The following is a 6,266-nucleotide window of genomic DNA, read 5'->3' as shown; positions in this document are numbered from 1 at the left end:
TCTCTGACTGCATTGACTCCTTTCTTTCCCACCTTGCCCCCAGCTGAGCCCTCTGGTGTCACCCTCTCCCTGGGCTGGAGGAACAGGTACGGCCTGGATTCCAGTGACTGCAGGGCAAGATGCTCTCTACTGTTTTAAAAAAAAAAAAAAAAAAAAAAGTCACATCCACCTCTTCTTCCTGATTGGTGGTCTATAGTAGACCCATACCATAACATCACTCTTGTTTCTTACCCTTTTTATCTTCATCCAGAGACTTTCAACAAGTCTATTTCCATCTCAGCCTCAGTGCAAGCATATAATTCTTTGATATACAAGGCAACAAATACCTCCTTTTCCCGTCTGTCCTTCCTGAGCAAGCTGTGCCTTTCTATACCAATATTTCAGTCGTGTATTATCACACCAAGTCTCTGACGCCAACTATGTCAGTTGTGTTTATTCACTAGTATTTCTGTTGCCAGTCTTAAGAACATAAGAACGGACATACTGGGTCAAACCAATGGTCAATCTAGCCTAGTATCCTGTCTTCCGACAGTGGCCAATGCCAGGTGCTTCAGATGGAATGAACAGAATAGGTAATCATCAAGTGATCCATCCCGTTACCTATTGCCAGTTTCTGGCAAACAGCAATCCCTGCCCATCTGGCTAATAGCCATTGATGGACCTATCCTCCATGAACTTATCTCATCCTTTTTTGAACCCCGTTATAGTCTTGGCCTTCACAACATCCTCTGGCATGGAGTTCCACAGGTTGACTGTGCCTTGTGTGAAGAAATACTTCCTTTTGTTCATTTTAAACCTGTTGTCTATTAATTTCATTTACTGACCCCTAGTTTTTGTGTTATGAGGAATAAATAACATGTCCTTATTTACTTTCTCCACACCTGTCATGATTTTATAGACCTCTATCATATCCCCTTTTAGTCATCTCTTTTCCAAGCTGAAAAGTCCTACTCTTATTAATCTCTCCTCATATGGAAGCTTCTCCATACCCCTAATAATTTTAGTTGCTCTTTTCTGAACCTTTTCCAATTCTGATGCATCTTTTTTGAGATGCAGCAACCAGATCTGCACGCAGTATTCAAGATGTGGACGTACCATAGATTTATAGAGGCAATAGAATATTTTGTCTTATTATCTATTCCTTTCCTAATGATTCCGAACATTCTGTTAGCTTTTTTGACTGTTGCTGCACATTGAGTGGATGTTTTCAGAGAACTATTTATCCACAATGATTCCAAGATCCCTTACTTGAATAACGGCGAATTTAGACCCCATCATTATATATGTATAGTTGGGATTATGTTTTCCAATGTGCATTACTTTGCATTTATCAACACTGAATTTCATCTGTGTTTTGTTGCCCAGTCACCCAGGTTTGTAAGATCCCTTTGTAACTCTTCATAGTCTGCTTTGGACTTAACTGTCTTGGGTAGTTTATATTGTGTGCAAAGTTTGACACCTCTCTGTTTACCCCTTTTTCCAGATAATTCATGAATATGTTGAACAGTACTGGTCCTAGTATAGATCCCTGTAGGACACCACTATTTACCTCTCTCCATTCTGAAAACTGACCGTTTATTTCTACTCTTTGTTTCCTATTTTTTAACCAGTTACTGATCCAGGAGAGGACCTTTCCTCTTATCCCAAGACAGCTCACTTTGCTTAAGAGCCTTTGGTGAGGGACCTTGTCAAAGGCTTTCTGAAAAACTAAGTACACTATATCCACTGGATCACCCATGTCCTCATGCTTGTTGACCCCCTCAAAAAATTTCTTGTAGATTGGTGAGGCATGATGTCCCTTTACAAATGCCATGTTGATTCTTCCCCAATAAATCACGTTCATCTGTGTGTCTGATAGTTCTGTTCTTTACTATAGTTTCAACCGATTTACCTGGTACTGAAGTTAGGCTGGTCTGTAATTGCCAGGATCATCTGTAGAGCCTCATTTAAAAACTGATGTCGTGTTAGTTATCCTCCAATCATCTGGTACAGGAGCTGGTGTAAATGATAGGTTACATACCACAGTTAGTAGTTCTGCAATTTCACATTTGAGTTCCTTCAGAACTCTTGATATACCATCTGGTCCCGGTGACTTATTACTGTTTAATGTATCAATCTGTTCCAAAGCCTGCTCTGACGACACTTCAATCTGGGACAGTTCCCCAGATTTGTCACCTAAAAGGAATGGCTCAGGTTTGGGAATCTCCCTCACATCCTTAGCCATGAAGACTGATTCAAAGAATTCATTTAGTTTCTCCTCGATAGCCTTATCATCCTTGTGTGCTCCTTCAGCATCTTCTTCGTCCAGTGGCCCCACTGGTTGTTTAGCAGCCTCCTGCTTCTGATGTACTTAAAAATTGTTTGCTGTTACTTTTTAAGTCTTTGGCTAGCTGTTCTTCCAATTCTTTTTCGACCTTCCTAATTACATTTTTACACTTCACTTGCCAGAGTTTATGCTCTGTTCTGTTTTCCTCAGTAGGATTTCACTTCCACTCTTTAAAGGCTGCCTTTTTGCCTCTAACCTCTTCTTTTCCTTTGTTGTTTAGCTATGGTGGCACTTTTCTGCCCCTCTCACTATGCTTTTTAATTTGGAGGCATACATTTAAATGGAGCCTCTATGATGGTGTCTTTAAAAAGATTCCGTGCAGCCCGCAGGGATTTTACTTCCACGCCTGCTGTCCCACTGCTGCTTCCACAGGAGCCTGGCCTGAGCAAGGAGTGCAGCTTTGGGCCCCTCCTTTACTACGTTCCCACCATGGCCTCTCCACACACAGCCCAGGAGCCAAGCACCATCTCTCTGCGTGGGCTGTCTCTGCAATCACTTACCTGAAGCGTAGGCCAAGCAAGGTCAAGATGTTTTGCTATGAAAATTGTAGCTGTAATCACCATCTGGTACAAACCCAGAGTGGGGTTTGTCCCCTCCTCCTCCCACTGGTCAGCTCTGGCCATTAGCCGCTTCGTGCATTGGGTAAGATGTTGGTAGCTTTCTTGTGTGTACGTGTGTTGCTGCAGGGATGGGTCACACTCAGTCCCTAGTAATCGCAAACTGCTGCGCGTGCAGCTCAGACAGGAGCAGGGCGTCTAACTGGGGATCCTTGCAGTCGAGTGCAGTAAGAAGAAAATGGGTCTTTCAGGCTGTATTGACATGGGGCTTTCTGAGCTGGGCCCTGCAATGTCTGAAGTGTCCCCTTTGCTATGGGGAGGAGGCATCACCACCCCCACCTGCCTCCTCTGTGCCCTTGGGCCAGCTCTGACATGGGCCAGGCGTGCTGTAAGCTCCTGTTGTCTCTTCCCTGCCCCTGCTACTGGGCAGCTCCCGTGCTGGCTGCCTGCTGCATTGCAGAGGGGAGGAGCGCCCTGTGCAAACCCTAGAGAGAGCTGGGCAGGGGCTCAACTGGTTCTGGGTCTCCAGCTAGAGTTCAAGCTGCTGCTGCTGACTTACAAAGCCCCAATTTGTCCGCCACTGGCCTTCGAGGGATTGTCTCTCTCCTTGGGCCAGACTGCCACCGTCTTTTATGAGGGGAGCCGGGTGACAGGGCTTTCTCTGTGAGGGCTCCTGTATGCTGGAGTTTGCTCTCCGCCTTGGACAGTCTTTGTAGTGACACTGCAAACAGCGCTGTCATACCAGAGTAGGGTGTGTTAGTCAAGTGGAACGCAGCGTTAGAAGTCCTTAGCATAGAGAAATGAAGGTTAAAGCATAGTCCATTCGGGTCAGCGCAGAGCAATTCAGAGTGCCCCAGGGTCGGTGCTGTGGCCGGTTTTGTTCAACATCTTCATTAATGATCTGGAGGATGGGGTAGATTGCACCCTCAGCAAGTTTGCAGATGACACTAAGCTAGGGAGAGTGGTCGATACCCTGGAAGGTAGGGATAGGATACAGAAGGACCTAAACAAACTGGAGGATTGGGCCAAAATAAATCTGAGGAGGTTCAACAAGGACAAGTGCAGAGTCCTGCACTTTGGACGGAAGAATCCCATGCACAGCTACAGACTGGGGACCGACGAGCTAGGCAGCAGTTCTGCAGAAAAGGACCTGGGGGTTACAGTGGATAAAAAGCTGGATATGAGTCAGCAGTGTGCCCTGGTTGCCAAGAAGGCTAATAGCATATTGGGCTGCATTAGGAGGAGCATTGCCAGCAGATCGCGGGAAGTGATTATTCCCCTCTATTCAGCATTGGTGGGGCCGCATTTGGAGTATTGTGTCCAGTTTTGGGCCCCCCACTACAAAAAGGATGTGGAGAAGTTGGAGAGAGTCCAGCGGAGGGCAACAAAAATGATTAGGGGGCTGGAGCACAAGACTTATGAGGAGAGGCTGAGGGAACTAGGCTTGTTTAGTCTGCAAAAGAGAAGAATGAGGGGGGATTTGATAGCAGCCTTTAACTACCTGAAAGGGGGTTCCAGGGAGGATGGGGCTAGGCTATTCTTAGTGGTGGCAGACGATAGAACAAGGAACAACGGTCTCAAGTTGCAGTGGGGGAGGTCTAGGTTGGACATTAGGAAAACGTTTTTCCCTAGGAGGGTGGTGAAGCACTGGAATGGGTTACCTAGGGAGGTGGTGGAATCTCCCTCCTTAGAGGTTTTTAAGCTGCATCTTGACAAAGCCCTGGCTGGGATTATTTAGCTGAGGTTAGTCCTGCTTTGAGCAGAGGGTTGGACTAGATACCTCCTGAGGTCCCTTCCAACTCTGATTCTATGAATTCACCAGCCAAGCTGTAGTGAACTCCAGTTTCAGGCTCTGTGGCCCTCTCTGATGTCCTTCCCTAGTCAGTTCCCAGATAAGAGACTGAGCCCCCAGCTCTTATCCACCCGCCTCCCACCTCTCAGCCCTTTGCGGTTGGGATCACTGCTGAAAGGTGGGAAACGCATGAGTTCTTGGCGCTTGCATTGTCTGTCTGGCCCCTCGTTGATCTGGGTCAGTTTCAACTAGCTCCTTAATGACTTCATGCTCCCCAGACAGGGAGGTGACGCACACACTTGTGTCCCTTAGCCTGCCCTGAAAGCAAACTTAATCCTCCTCCCCCCACCCCAGCCATGCAAAATGTAGGGGAAATGAAGGCATAAGTCACAAGTCATAGCTCAGTGGCTCCGTTACCTTGCCCGGGCCTGATGTCAGACTGACCGGTCTATAATCACCTGGGTCGCTGGCGCCGTAGCTGCTTCCTGCCAGCCTTCTGGAACTTCCTCGGTGTTCCAAGCCTTATTGAAAATCAGCAGTAACGGTCCAGCCGGCCCCGCAGCCAGCTCTGTGTGGAGCGGGCACATGAATAACTCCAGTGACAAGTGAGCAACTTCCCTTTACTGTGACCTGCGGCAGAGTCAGGGTGTGGCAGGGGAGGGGGTCGTTGTGACCTGCTGCAGGGTTGGGGCTGTGTGGGGAGAGGGGGTATTCGGAGATGCTACTTTGTCAGCGTGTGTGTTTGCATCGTTGTGAGTGGTTGCCGTGCCCGCTCTTGTGAGATGCTGTATTGCGTGTGTGTGTGTATTCGTGTTGTGGAGGTTGCGTTGTGGCTGTGTAGGGGGTTATTGTGACATGCTGCAGTGTTGGTGTCCACGTTTGTTGTTCGGTGCACGATGCTGCAGTGTCGCGCTGTTTTTATTGGTTATTTCAGTGCTGCATTTGGTGACTGTGTGTGTGTGTGGAGGGGATTATTGTGGGTGCTGCAGTGTAGACGTGGCCTGGGGTGTTTGTGAGCTGCTGCAGTGTCACACTGTGTGTAGATTATTGTGAGATTTCTACTGGCAGAGCAGGGCCCCAGATTAAAGTGAGACGCCAGGCGGAGAACAGGCTGTGTGTGGCGGGCAGGAGAGGTGCTTATTGTGAGGTGCGGGGCTGGGTACGGTGGGGGGCAGGCGGGGGTGGCGTGAGGTGCAGGGCTGGGTACGGTGGGGGGCAGGCGGGGGTGGCGTGAGGTGCGGGGCTGGGTACGGTGGGGGGCAGGCGGGGGTGGCGTGAGGTGCGGGGCTGGGTACGGTGGGAGGCAGGCGGGGGTGGCGTGAGGTGCGGGGCTGGGTATGGTGGGGGGCAGGCGGGGGTGGCGTGAGGTGCGGGGCTGGGTATGGGGGGCAGGCGGGGGGGTGGCGTGAGGTGCGGGGCTGGGTACGGTGGGGGGCAGGCGGGGGTGGCGTGAGGTGCGGGGCTGGGTACGGTGGGGGCAGGCGGGGGTGGCGTGAGGTGCGGGGCTGGGTATGGTGGGGGGCAGGCGGGGGTGGCGTGAGGTGCGGGGCTGGGTACGGGGGGCAGGCAGGGGTGGTGTGAGGTGCGGGGC

Source organism: Emydura macquarii, unplaced genomic scaffold (assembly GCF_026122565.2).
Source record: "Emydura macquarii macquarii isolate MOO-44397 ecotype Brisbane River unplaced genomic scaffold, CSIRO-AGI_Emac_v2 contig_2417, whole genome shotgun sequence".
NCBI classification, from domain to species: domain Eukaryota; kingdom Metazoa; phylum Chordata; order Testudines; family Chelidae; genus Emydura; species Emydura macquarii.
This window is presented reverse-complemented; position numbering follows the sequence as displayed.